This window comes from Lissotriton helveticus, chromosome 4_1 (genome assembly GCF_964261635.1).
Source record: "Lissotriton helveticus chromosome 4_1, aLisHel1.1, whole genome shotgun sequence".
In the NCBI taxonomy this organism is placed as follows: domain Eukaryota; kingdom Metazoa; phylum Chordata; class Amphibia; order Caudata; family Salamandridae; genus Lissotriton; species Lissotriton helveticus.
The window spans coordinates 2,024,247,945-2,024,260,781 of record NC_136063.1 but is presented as its reverse complement, the minus strand read 5'-3'; the positions used below and the strand labels follow the sequence as shown (position 1 = coordinate 2,024,260,781).

The 12,837-nt window shown below is 42.0% G+C and overlaps 1 protein-coding gene across 1 annotated transcript in view; it reads right to left on the bottom strand.

Moving 5' to 3' along the window:
* Nucleotides 1-12,837, bottom strand: part of VMA21 (vacuolar ATPase assembly factor VMA21) — a 115,910-nt gene that overhangs the window by 18,596 nt on the left and 84,477 nt on the right. The gene's annotated exons all lie outside the window — the stretch shown is intronic.

The window sequence follows — 12,837 nt, the reverse complement described above, 5'->3', positions numbered from 1 at the left end:
GTAGCATGCGTGGAAGACAGATAACACTGGTGAACACTTACGGCCCGAATACGGATTCACCAGAATTCTTCCGGGACGTCTGGCAACACCTAAATACGGATGCAAATCAACTACTATTGTGGGGTGGCGATTTCAATATTGCACTAGACGATACACTTGACAGGTCAGGGAACACGACAGAACAACACACACGTGCTAGGGCCGAATTACTGGACATTATGCTCGACTTATCACTGAAGGATGTATGGAGGGTGAGGCATCCTGGATCCACAGAAGCGACACATACATCTGATAAGGGGGGTCTGTATAAGCACGACCGCTGGCATACTAAAAGACATCAGAGCACAGATTTCAAGATGTGAAACCTCACTACGTGCTTTAGAACGCCAATATGAATTAACCTCTAATCCAGTCATACTCAAAGACATTAGAAACTTGCTCACAGAACATCAGAACTTTGCTGCAGACGAAATCAAATATCTAAGTAAACGACATGTAGCTAGGTCGTACGGGGAAGGCGGTAGACCAGGTAGGGCCTTAGCTACTAAAATATGCACTGGACACAAACCACAAGCAATCACGAAGACTGTTGGGGATGATGGAATACCACACACTGATCAGACGGGCATTTTACAAAGCTTCGTACACACTTACCAGGACCTATATACATCACGACCAGTTGCCTCACAGCGCGAAACACTGGAATACCTTGATGATGTTGCTATTGCTTGGCTGTCAGACAGCCAGAGGCAATATCTAGCCCAACCATTAACGAGGGAGGAAATAACTGAAGTCATAGCATCGTTGCCAAACGGAAAAGCACCTGGACCAGATGGATTCACTTGTGAATTCTACAAAACATTCAGTGACATGTTGTCTTCTTATCTGGTGGATATGTTCGGGGAGGCACTTGAAGCACAGGTTCTTCCAGCTACGCTGCGAGAGGCAATGATAATAGCACTGCTAAAGCCAGGGAAAAACCCCGAACATTGCAACTCCTATCGCCCCCTATCCCTGATAAATGTGGATTCCAAAATATTAGCTAAAGTACTAGCTACCCGATTGCAACCACTTATGTCGGCACTTGTTCTCCCGGATCAATCGGGGTTCATCCCCTCTAGGAACACTACACACAACACCAGAACATTATTTGCTACTGCACATTATCTTACACCGTCCACCAAAGCAGCGGCGATTATGCTGGATGCTGCTAAAGCATTCGACTCCATAGAATGGTCATATCTGATAACGATTTTATATCGAATGGGATTTCCTCGGATATTCATTCAATGGATCTAATTACTTTACACCAAACCACTGGCTAGGATTAAAATAAATGGCTATGTATCAGAGACCATCACCATAGAGAGAGGGACAAGACAGGGTTGCCCCCTGTCCCCTCTACTATTCGCACTAGCGCTGGAACCACTAGCTTGCATAGTACGTCAGAAACATCATCACCTAGCAATCCAATTTCCAAATAGACCATTGCATATCTCCCTATATGCAGATGACATGTTATTGTACGTCAAAGACCCGGCTGTCAACCTAGACCCACTCCTGAGAGTATACATTCGATTCGGGGGATTTTCGGGCCTGCAAATAAATTGGGACAAATCCTCCATATTTCCATTGACCGACTCCACACACCGACATACCACAGAATACCCGCTAGAATGGCAGACAGACCCTATAAGATACCTCGGCATTTGGTTTCATCGTGACCCTGAGGTGGTTATCAGAACCAATTATGGTAGAGCGATTGACACACTCGATGACAAAGTCACGCGATGGATCCAACTCCCACTATCGCTAGCCGATAGGATGGCGATCGTGAAGATGGTAGTACTCCCCAAAATACTCTATCTTTTTAACAACATTCCAATTCAACCCCCTAAGGAGGTGTTCAAACGCATAACAACTATGATGCTGAAGCTGATATGGGCAGGCAAAAAGGCGCGCATAAAATTAGACACGTTGACGCTACCTATTCACAAGGGAGGCTGGGGAGTACCAGACTTCTGGTTATATTACCTATGTGCTCAGGCTCAATTTGCCACACACTGGTACCACATAACACCATATCTAACTCACGTTGCGGTAGAGGAGGGCGATGCAGCCCCGATTCCGTTAGATGCTATAATAACACATACCAGACCTCCACTACACAATAACGACATAAACACAATCGACACCACAAATTCAGCTTGGAGAACTCTAGGCCAAATGATGCGCAAGCTTCCACTCTATGCCCCAGCGTTACCACTACATCACCACCCTAACCTGTCTGTCACTAGTGAAGAAGTGGGTATGAACTTGTTAAAAAAAGTGGGTCTATGTACAATGGGCGACATTTATAAAGACGGTGCTTTTATTACAGACCAGGACTTAGACTACATTCAGAACTCGACAATGCTCTTCCGTTTTACATTTCACAGACTTAAAGAGGCGTTGAAAAAGCACTTTCCGAACTTCCCGCAATGGATACACTACAGCTGTTGATTACATCCACGAACACATCGCATTTGGTCTCACGACTCTATACTCAAGCGCAAACAGAATTAGACCATAGGGCAACCAAAGCACTGGACAAGTGGAATACAATTTTATACGCACCACTCACAGATAAAGGAAAACTGGGAAACTACATGCACACTCACGAAAATGCTCACGCCAAACGGCAACCTACGAATAATCCACTTCAAATATCTGCACCAAGTATATTACACTCCAGCCCAATTATATCGTTACGGATTACGTGAGGAAGCGAGGTGTAAAAGATGCGGGCATGACCAAGCAGATTTTATACACTTGGCCTGGAACTGTGGGCAGATACAGGCCTACTGGGTGGCAGTGGTAGAAAAGCTAACTGAAATGGTAGGTGTGCCAATTGAATGCACGGTCACATGCTGTCTCTTGGGAATATTATATAACGTAAGGTCGACAAAACGTAAATTTTGCGTCTTAGCATTATTGTTAGCCAAACGCAGAATTTCTATGTGCTGGGACAGCTCTAATACACCCCAGGTGAAACAATGGATGAAGGACATGACATATTGCCAAGACACTCTCCGGACGTACGAAGAGTCCCTTCCTCCGAGATCTAGAGCCAGAGACTACTGGTCATACTTTACAACATTCTTAAACGCACAGGTGGAAGTATAAGAGACAAGATGCAACTAGCCATTTCTGATAGCTACAACAAAGATTACTGGACAGGGGTTTCACATACACCGTAACATTGATTGTGGAGCTGAGGGTGGAGTGCAGTAGCGGGCTGATCTGGTTCTGTTATGAATATGTTATTTAAATGAATCTGTAAAAACTGAGACCAACTGACATTGTAAACGCGGCCGGCCCACAGTGGTTGTAGGCGACTTGCTGTGTAATCCATCAAATATTGCTCATACCACTCGCTTAATTTTCCTAGATTCTACACCACGCTGCCGGCCTATACTAGGTTGTGGGCACTAAGCTGTGTACACTATGTGCAAATATATAATAAAGGTCTTGGAACTATAAAAAAAAAAAAAAAAAGTTTCGTGCAAATCCATTCAGCCGTTCGGGCTAAAAGTGAGGCCAACCGCCCTATGGAAAACTCAATGTTAAAAACACGTTTTGGGACCCCCCTTTTTTCTCGGCCCCCCCTTGACGAACCCCCCCAAATTTTCAAGGGCTGCTCAGAAACAAAATGTGCCATTTTCCTGAAAATTTCAGCCAATTCCGTCCACAAACGCCAATGTTATTAGACATAGAATTTTCAAAAATCCCATAGAGAAAAAATCCTAACTATATATACCTACTGGCGACCGCCAGTAGGTAATAAATAAATTATATATATTACCTACTGGCGGTCGCCAGTAGGTATATATAGTTAGGATTTTTTCTCTATGGGTTTTTTGAAAATTCTATGTCTAATAACTTTGGCGTTTGTGGACGGAATCGGCTGAAATTTTCAGGAAAATGGCACATTTTGTTTCTGAGCAGCCCTTGAAAATTTGGGGGGGGTTCGTCCAGTGGGGGCCGAGAAAAAAGGGGGGTCCCAAAACGTGTTTTTAACATTGAGTTTTCCATAGGGCGGTTGGCCTCACTTTTAGCCCGAACGGCTGAATGGATTTGCACGAAACTTGGCAAAATTGTAGGGACTGGTAGCCCGATGTGCCTTTTGTAGGTCTCAATATATGTGCTCCAGTGGATTTTGAGAAATTAACGTTTAAAAAAAGATATATATCTGTAACAGCGGACCGGTTAGCGCTCTGGTTCGCGGACTTTTCGCGCAACGGAGCTTTGTGAAGCGAAGCGGATTGGTTCTCCGGCGTCTGTCAACATTCCAAACAGTCCGTAGCGGCCGCCATCTTGTCTCTCGGTAGGATCGAGAGACAAGAGGAGGTCAAAACAAAGGGGGAAATAACTATAAGGGGGCATAGTAGATCCTCGCTGACCCCCTAGGTTTGATGTGGAGGTTTTAAAAGGGCCCCGCGGGGCAAAAAAAAATAATAAAAATAATAATTGAACGGCTGAATGGATTTGCACGAAACTTGGCAAAATATTAGGGACTGGTAGCCCGATGTGCCTTTGCTAGGTCTCAATATATGTGCTCCAGTGGATTTTGAGAAATTAACGTTCAAAAAAAGATATATATCTGTAACAGCGCTCTGCTTCGCGTAACGGAGGTTTGCGAAGCTGATTGGTCATTCTGTCACTGGGCTATAGTTGGGCTACATCTGGCTGATATTTGGGCTACATTTGTTTTTTTGTGTGTCTGGCGGCCATCTTTGGGCTACATTGGGCTACATTGGGCTTCATTGGGCTACATTCGGCTAATTAGCAAATAGCTCATCGCAAACTAGGAATGGTAAAGAATCGCTATTTATTCCTTAAAGTTCGCTATTTAGGAAATGCAAATAACTTTGATGATACATATGGCGGTTCATCTCTAACAAGATAAGAAGCATAGGGATAGATTTATGATGACTGGCGCATCACCAGGGATGTGTTAGTCATTCTGTGCCGCTGTTCCGTCACCTATGGTGTGCTGCATTTACAATGCGGCGCATCACGGGGCAAAAACAGCACAGATGCGTGATGTATCTGTGCCGTAAAGGTGGCGCATTGCTGGAGTTGTATCGCAAGTGTGATGAAGCTCCAGCAAGGGTCGGGGGTGCCCCTGTCGCAGGGTTTCTGTTCTCACACAGAACTGTGGACAGAGGATTGGAACCTCGGCGAATTAGGGTGTCCCAAAACTCACGTTAGTAATCAAAAACTATTTAGCAAGCTAGGTACAGTGTCACATTGGATATAACAAACTCTCAATGTTTAGACAATCCAGAATATGAACTTATAGTACCTCAGGATACGTGGAACTCATGAACAGTCGGTCGTTATATATTTCTTAGAAACCAGAACATGGAGTTAAGAAGAACACATGTGTATTTGAAATGTTTATTTACTAATGCCGTCTTCTCAGGCGTAGTACCTTAGATAATAAAAGTACACATATTATCAGTAGCAAAATTACCAGCATAGTTACTAGTACATAAAAAGTGAATGGTGATAGTATGTTAACATGCTGTAAATGAATAAGAGTTAGCAACACTTATAAGCAGCCGCGGGCCGTGGAGGGAGTTACGGTGAGGCAGGGAGGCGGGGAGGGGGAGAAGCAGGGTGGAGAATACAAGTACACATATTATCAGTAGCAAAATTACCAGCATAGTTACTAGTACATAAAAAGCGAATGGTGACAGTATGTTAACATGCTGTAAATGAATAAGAGTTAGCAACACTTATAAGCAGCCGCGGGCCGTGGAGGGAGTTACGGTGGGGCAGGGAGGCGGGGAGGGGGAGGGGCAAGGTAGAGAGGGCTCCACCCTGCTTCTCCCCCTCCCCGCCTCCCTGCCTCACCGTAACTCCCTCCACGGCCCGCGGCTGCTTATATCTCACCCTCCCTAATACACATATTATATTATTTGCTAAGAAGGTCTCTTTGTGTTGGTTTAGGGCGTGCCCATACTTTAGTGTCTTAGATTTGAAGGAATCACATCAGCATACACCAGCTCTCTCTTCATGTGAACCGCATCAACTGTTGTGTATGTGTGTTCGGCAAAGCAATATAAAACCCGCCTCATGCCCAGAATTGGCAGAAGTTGCACTTATGTTATGAGTATGAAGTCGTGGAGATCAGACCTCATAACAATTCTGTATCGTGTTGTTCTTGAAACTTTAGCACTCGCTGTACAGATATAGTTTAACAAGTAAAGCAGATAGTAGACCAATAACATATTATTCTCATGTAAACCACGATGAACTACTAGGTGGAAAGCTAAAGCAACAACTAAATGTCGTGTGCAGAAGTTGCAAAAAAGGAAAAATGGCGTTTAAACCGGTAATGAGCCCATGCTAACTTAACACGGTGTAAAGATATCCAGGACCTAGATGACACCTCCCCATGATCCGGAAACGAACTGAATAAGATAATAGAAGTGCCATCTCATGAGAGCAGATTGCAAGTTTATATGTGGACGGTCCGCAAGGTAAAGCATTAAAAACTAGGAAAATTCAATGCTAAAGAAAAATAAAACAGCCAAGTACTTTATCGAGTCTTAAGCCAATAGGCAAGGTAAATAATAAAAACTTGACAATTAAGTCAATGAATTGTCAATGAAATGCTAGTACTCAGCATATGAAACATGAAAAAGGTCTATGACATAACTGTGTATGCAAAATAAGCTGCAACAGCCTCCAACAGGAAGTCACCGTCTTCATCCGAAAACAGTTCAGCCATCCAATTTAAAAGCGGAAAAGAACATACGTGCTCTCCCAGCACCGGATCCTCTATCACCATCAGAGGACAGCTCGGTGGGTTTTCAAGAAAGCTGTGTTCCAAGAAAGACTGTGCTGCCGCCAGTAAATTCCAGGGACCAAGTAGTCCATGCATCAATGCCACAGCCATAATCCTTTCGCCAGGACAAACCAACTCGTGAGTAATGATAGGAGTCATCAGCTGATTAAAGTCGACGTCAGGAGAAACCGGTCCGCAGAGACACAAATCAATGGCCCAATCGAAATCACAGGTCAGGCAGTGAAATACAGGCTGGACACAGGTGAAGTAGGAGAACCGAAAAGATAATCCATATGCCGTGCTTAATATCGCCAACGGCATTGTGCCATAATATTCTAGCATGCGATTGCGGAACAGTGTCAGCAGCTGCAGGGTCGGAGGTTGCATAGGAGGGACATCCATATTTAAAAATGTAAAAAAGCACAAGAGCGTCCGCTGGTAATGCAAGTAAAAATGCAATCCACGAACCAGAGTGGAGAAAATGGAATGAAAGGGAGCAGGGATGACTCCAAAGATTTTCTCAAATGAAGTCACGAGACCACTGGTAACAACTTTAAAAAAGTGTGCCAGGGATTTTGTGGAGGATGCGTTAAAGATAGTCGGAAACATGTTGCTGAAATTGAAAGGCAAACCTGTGTACGGGTGTTCGCTATGTGAAGTACGAAAGTTTCACGGGCCGAACTCAAGGCCACCTCTCTCTGAGACAAAAGAGCTCTTATTCTTGTCATGCCGTTGAAACGTGTCCCAAGGTTGGTATTTGTGGCCAGATTGAAAACTCCCTATGTTCATGTGTGGGAGGAAATAGAACATTTCTGCAGCAAATAACCCGTTCACTTACTGTTACGATAAAAGGAATACTTTTAATTAACTCAGAACAATCTTCATTATTGAGCATCAAATAACTACCATTTTCCAACAACTTGAACGTGGGGATGATAGCAGGAACTGGCGTGCCTTGCAACACGCAAGCCATATTTGGTCGGTGTTTGTTGCATGAATCGTGTAACTGTATGTGCCTACACATTAGTGAATGATCTGGCGTCTCAGTGCATTCCTCTCCATTCAGATAAACTTCTTGATCATCTTTGAAACATCTGTATGTGTATGGAAGCGACCAGACCTCATGAACAAAAGCACTACCTAAAGGTTCATAAAGACCTATTGGTATATATTTCATACAATTTGAAAACTTATATAAAGCAAAAGGCAGCGTTATTAAACCGTGGATAAGGCATGTTGCCAAAAAACCCGCAATCCTCTGCTGATGATGTCACTGAGCATGTCATGAATGATGTAATATGTGACATCATCAGTAGTGGATTATGGGTAATAGTATCTCTAGTTTACTCCCCTATAGCTGTCTTTCTTTTAACATAAGTGTGTGTTTCCTTCCCTTATACTTACTGTTTTTGGTTCGCTTCCAGTTCGCGTACCAGCGAGCGAACTAGGAAGCGAACTAAGAGAAATAGAGGTTGGCACAGTTCCAAATATTGTACCAATTTTTTAATAACGGGGAGGTAGTTCTGAAAAGAACTTTTTTTTTTATTTTTCTGAACATTTTTTTAATGTTTTTGAATTTTTCGGAACAGTTTTATATTTTTTTGGGTTTTTCTTGGAGGGGGCAATGAAAACGATTCATTGTAAAGGGCTCAACAGGAGCAACAAAACAAAAAAAAGAAGTATTTATTATTTTGGGCGTTTCGGACAAACTTGCATATGATAGTCAATAGCTCTGTTGATCAGAGTGATGCTTCTTTCTCCGTAGGAAATGAATCCATCGCAAAATACGCAGGTGTGTTTTACTTCACCAAATCTCATTTGTATATTTGGCACCATCTCCCTGCCCTCTGGTCCCGTTACTTCCGGTACAACAGATCTTCTGGCCATAATAGGGAGATTATCTAGGTCGTTCCGAAACTGTGCAGCACTGTAGTTGTTAGGATGCCACCTAGTCATATGGCGATGCATTGTGTAGTTTCCGAAACTGTATTTTTTGTCGGTCCCTCTGGACAGTCTATCTTGACATATAAGGCAAGTTACGTATCTTGCATTTACTTTTTTCTGACCTTTGGGAATTTTAAAAAATTGCCAAATGAAGTTTTCTTTCCGGTGAGACGTCTTGGGCTGCTCAGGCAAAAACTGCCTCTCTTCGTGCTCGTCCTCCTGTTCCTCTTCTTCTTCTTCTTGTTGAATTACAACTTGAGCAGGTGGTCCTCTCTTCCTTGGAGGTGGTGGAGGTGGTGGGGAAGCACCAGCTGAAGCTACTAAAGAAGCCATTGCTCAGTGATCACAAAGGGTCTTTCTCTCACAATGATGAAAGTCAGAGTGAGGAAAGAAGGAGGGATTTTCATCATTTGGGAAAAACAAGAGTTCTCAACCAATCAAAAGTGTTCATTTTAGATTATATGACCTAGTCTTACATCATTAGGAAACCAAAAGTGAAATGAACCAATGAAAAGTGTTATTACCAAGTCACATGACTTGCTGTGTTTACGTTAAGCGCTTTGCAGGGCCTCCCGGTTTGCTTCCAGAAACCTGCGCTTTGGCACTCGCTTCGCGTACCAGTTCGCTAACGTAGCACGTCATATGACGTATCACGCGACAACGTGGAACGTCATGCGGACGGGAGGCGTCACGATGTTGTTTTCTAACGCGGCACTTGCGGTAAAGAAACGTTTACCGGCTCGCGGTCTATTTCGCGGCATCAAGGTCAGCTAACGGGAAGCTTCCCGATTCGCGAAGCGGGAACGAAGAAAAAAAAATATTTAAAAAAAAAATTATTCATAAACATATAAAATATATTTTTGGATTTAAAGAAGAATACATTTTACAGCTACAGATATTAGCTGTTAAAAAACCAATGAAATTCACAGAAAAAACCATAGGTTATAGACCATATATAGTTAGGAATTAGCATTTACAAAACCTTGAAAATTCACTGAAAAAACCATAGGTTATAGACCATATATAGTTAGGAATTAGCATTTAGAAAACCTTATTTTACTCACACAAAACCATTGAAATTCCATATATAGTTAGTTGCACTAACTATATATCGCGCACCCGCAATCCACTGCTGATGATGTCACATATTACATCATTCATGACATGGTCAGTGACATCACTGATGACATCACTGATGACATCTCAAATGACATCACTGATGACAACATCCAGTGACTGTATGTTTCTGTAAAGTTAAAATATGTCTTAGATATTGAAGAATGAGTGGATGTATAAGTGTCTGGATGAAGGATTTAGTAGGTGCGTGACTGACTGTATGAGTGAGTGATTAAATGTGTCTCACTGAATGCATGGGTTAGTGACTAAACTGTCTTAATTTGTGCATCATTATGTCTGTTGTGATGTAAACTGCTGCATGTGTTGATCATTAGCTATACGAGAGGCTATATGTGTTATTAATTGGTTGCCCAAGTATTTCTATGGGAGATTGAGTTTGTGTGGGGGTGGCTGGGAGGTGTGTGACTGTGCATAGATGTGTGAGCAGTTGATTCACTAGGTGTATGAGTTCAAGAGTGCATGTGGAAAAAGCTACATGGGCGGTTGACTGTGTGCATGAGTGTATTGATGAGTGAATGGATATCTCAATGCTACATGTCATAGTAAGTACATATGTAAAACACAGTACATGTGAGAGTTGGCATATATAAATAACTGTGCATGAGAGCCACTGAATGTGTGAGTGGCTGTATGGATCATTGTGAACTTGTATCAGGGATTGTATAAGAGAGTAAATATGTGTTAGTATATGTTTGAATAAGTAAGGTGTGTATAACTGTATAGTTGAGGAAATGGAGGTGAGATTGTTTCTTTGCATGACTGACTAGGTGTGTGAGTAACTCCATGGATGAGTGACAGTGTGTGAGTGTCTGTATACACTGAGTGTATCTAAGGTTATATTAGAGTCTGAAGAGGTTTATTGTATTAGCACAAGAATGATGTCAAATGAGATGTCATCAGTGATGTCATCAGTGATGTCATTTGAGATGTCATCAGTGATGTCATCAGTGATGTCACTGACCATGTCATGAATGATGTAATATGTGACATCATCAGCAGTGGATTGCGGGTGCGCGATATATAGTTAGTGCAACTAACTATATATGGAATTTCAATGGTTTTGTGTGAGTAAAATAAGGTTTTCTAAATGCTAATTCCTAACTATATATGGTCTATAACCTATGGTTTTTTCAGTGAATTTTCAAGGTTTTGTAAATGCTAATTCCTAACTATATATGGTCTATAACCTATGGTTTTTTCTGTGAATATATATATATATATATATCTTTGCAAGCAAAAGGAATTCAAGAACAATAGAGGAACTCCTTTTGCTTGCAAAGACCTATATATATATATATATATATATATATATAGCGTTAAGGGGTGACCTCGACTCGTTTCTTGGTCCTTGTCAACTATTCCATTTATGTTTATACACCAGTCATTCTTCATAGTGTCTCAGAAGGTGTACTGTTTTTCTCCTTCATCATTCCAGATATGCGTTGCCCTGGCACTTGACGTGATTCTGTTCTCTTATCTTCATAGTATCCATAGCTGAGTACTCTATGGAATCCAGCAATTTATTTTACTTCTTCTGGATCTTCATATTCTTCATATTCTCTCATTTGATCATCTAGCGGTCACCAGCCTAATTGTAAGATCCAATACACCAAATCTGATGTCCCATTTTTTTAAGCATTGCCCAAGAGCCAGGAATTTTTTCCTCTTTTGATTGGTTTCATTTAAAAATCCTGGCAGGCATTCTTTTTTGTTTACGTACTGAAAATGGCACAGCTTTTTGGCGGTTTGTGTGGCCTGTTGAGATCCCAGGAAGAAGGCTCAATCCCGCATTCTGCTGTCTGGCACGGATTCTATGCACTCTTTGACAGAGGAAAATCAAATTGAAGTTTTGCGATAGTCGGCAAACATTTTCAGAGGATGGCATTCAAGTTTTCCACTTCTAGTTTTTCTGGTAGCCCTGAAAACTCATCTCTCCAGCTTCTGTCTCCCAATTCTATCACATTTCTCTGAAGGTTCCAATGATCCTGCTCCCAAACAAGTCCGACAATTTCTGTTCCATGACATTCAGAAATTCTTCGATTTCATCCAGGTGCTTGGTAAAAGCTGTAATATCCAATCTTAATGCCTGTATCTCATGGTAATTTTAGTGGTTTCTTCTACTGTGTTCATCAGCTTTTTTATTGTGGTCTGTTCATTAGGTATAGAGTCCACCACTGTATCAGCGAACGAAGACTATGTTTTTCCCATACAAGGTTTAGGAGTCTTTCCAGCTACATCTTCAGTGAAAAGTAGCTGTGATATTTAAGAGGTAGCGGATACCTCGCATTGTTTCTCACTGGTATATGGTAATGAGACACCTTTTGCGTCTATTTAAGTAAGATTATTCAATGTATTGTTCTAAACGAGAAAGGCACAAGCTTTCAGGGGCTCACTGTAAAGTTCATGCTGGTTATTGCAGTTCTCATCCAGTATAGAACCATTCTCAGAGTGAATCTTCAACTGGTCTGGCAGCCAAATGCCTTCACAGCCCATCTTGTTTTTGTAATTTTCTTTGTTTGCAGTATAGCAGGGCTGGGTTCTTAACTGTCGGCCGAAACTATACGTAGGAGCCTCCATAAGTGCTGGATATCACTGCTTCCTCGAGTGTCTCGGTCGATCTCTGGTGAACTTCTAATTCAATTTGCCTGAGTTTTATTCGCTGTTTTACAAGGCCAGATATGCTGTGCAACACAGGCTGGTTCATAATGCATCAGTTCAATATAAAAGCCAGCATTTTAAGTTTGCATGATTTGGGAATGAAGATGCTTGGTTAAGGCTGCAATATCCGATCTTAACGCCAGTATCTCAATGGTAATTTTAATTGTTGTTTGTGCTAGTCAACATTTTAAATGCAAACATAAGGTGCAAGTGTGGCTCTTAAAATTATTTGTAGGGGCATGAATCTTCTAAACTGCCAA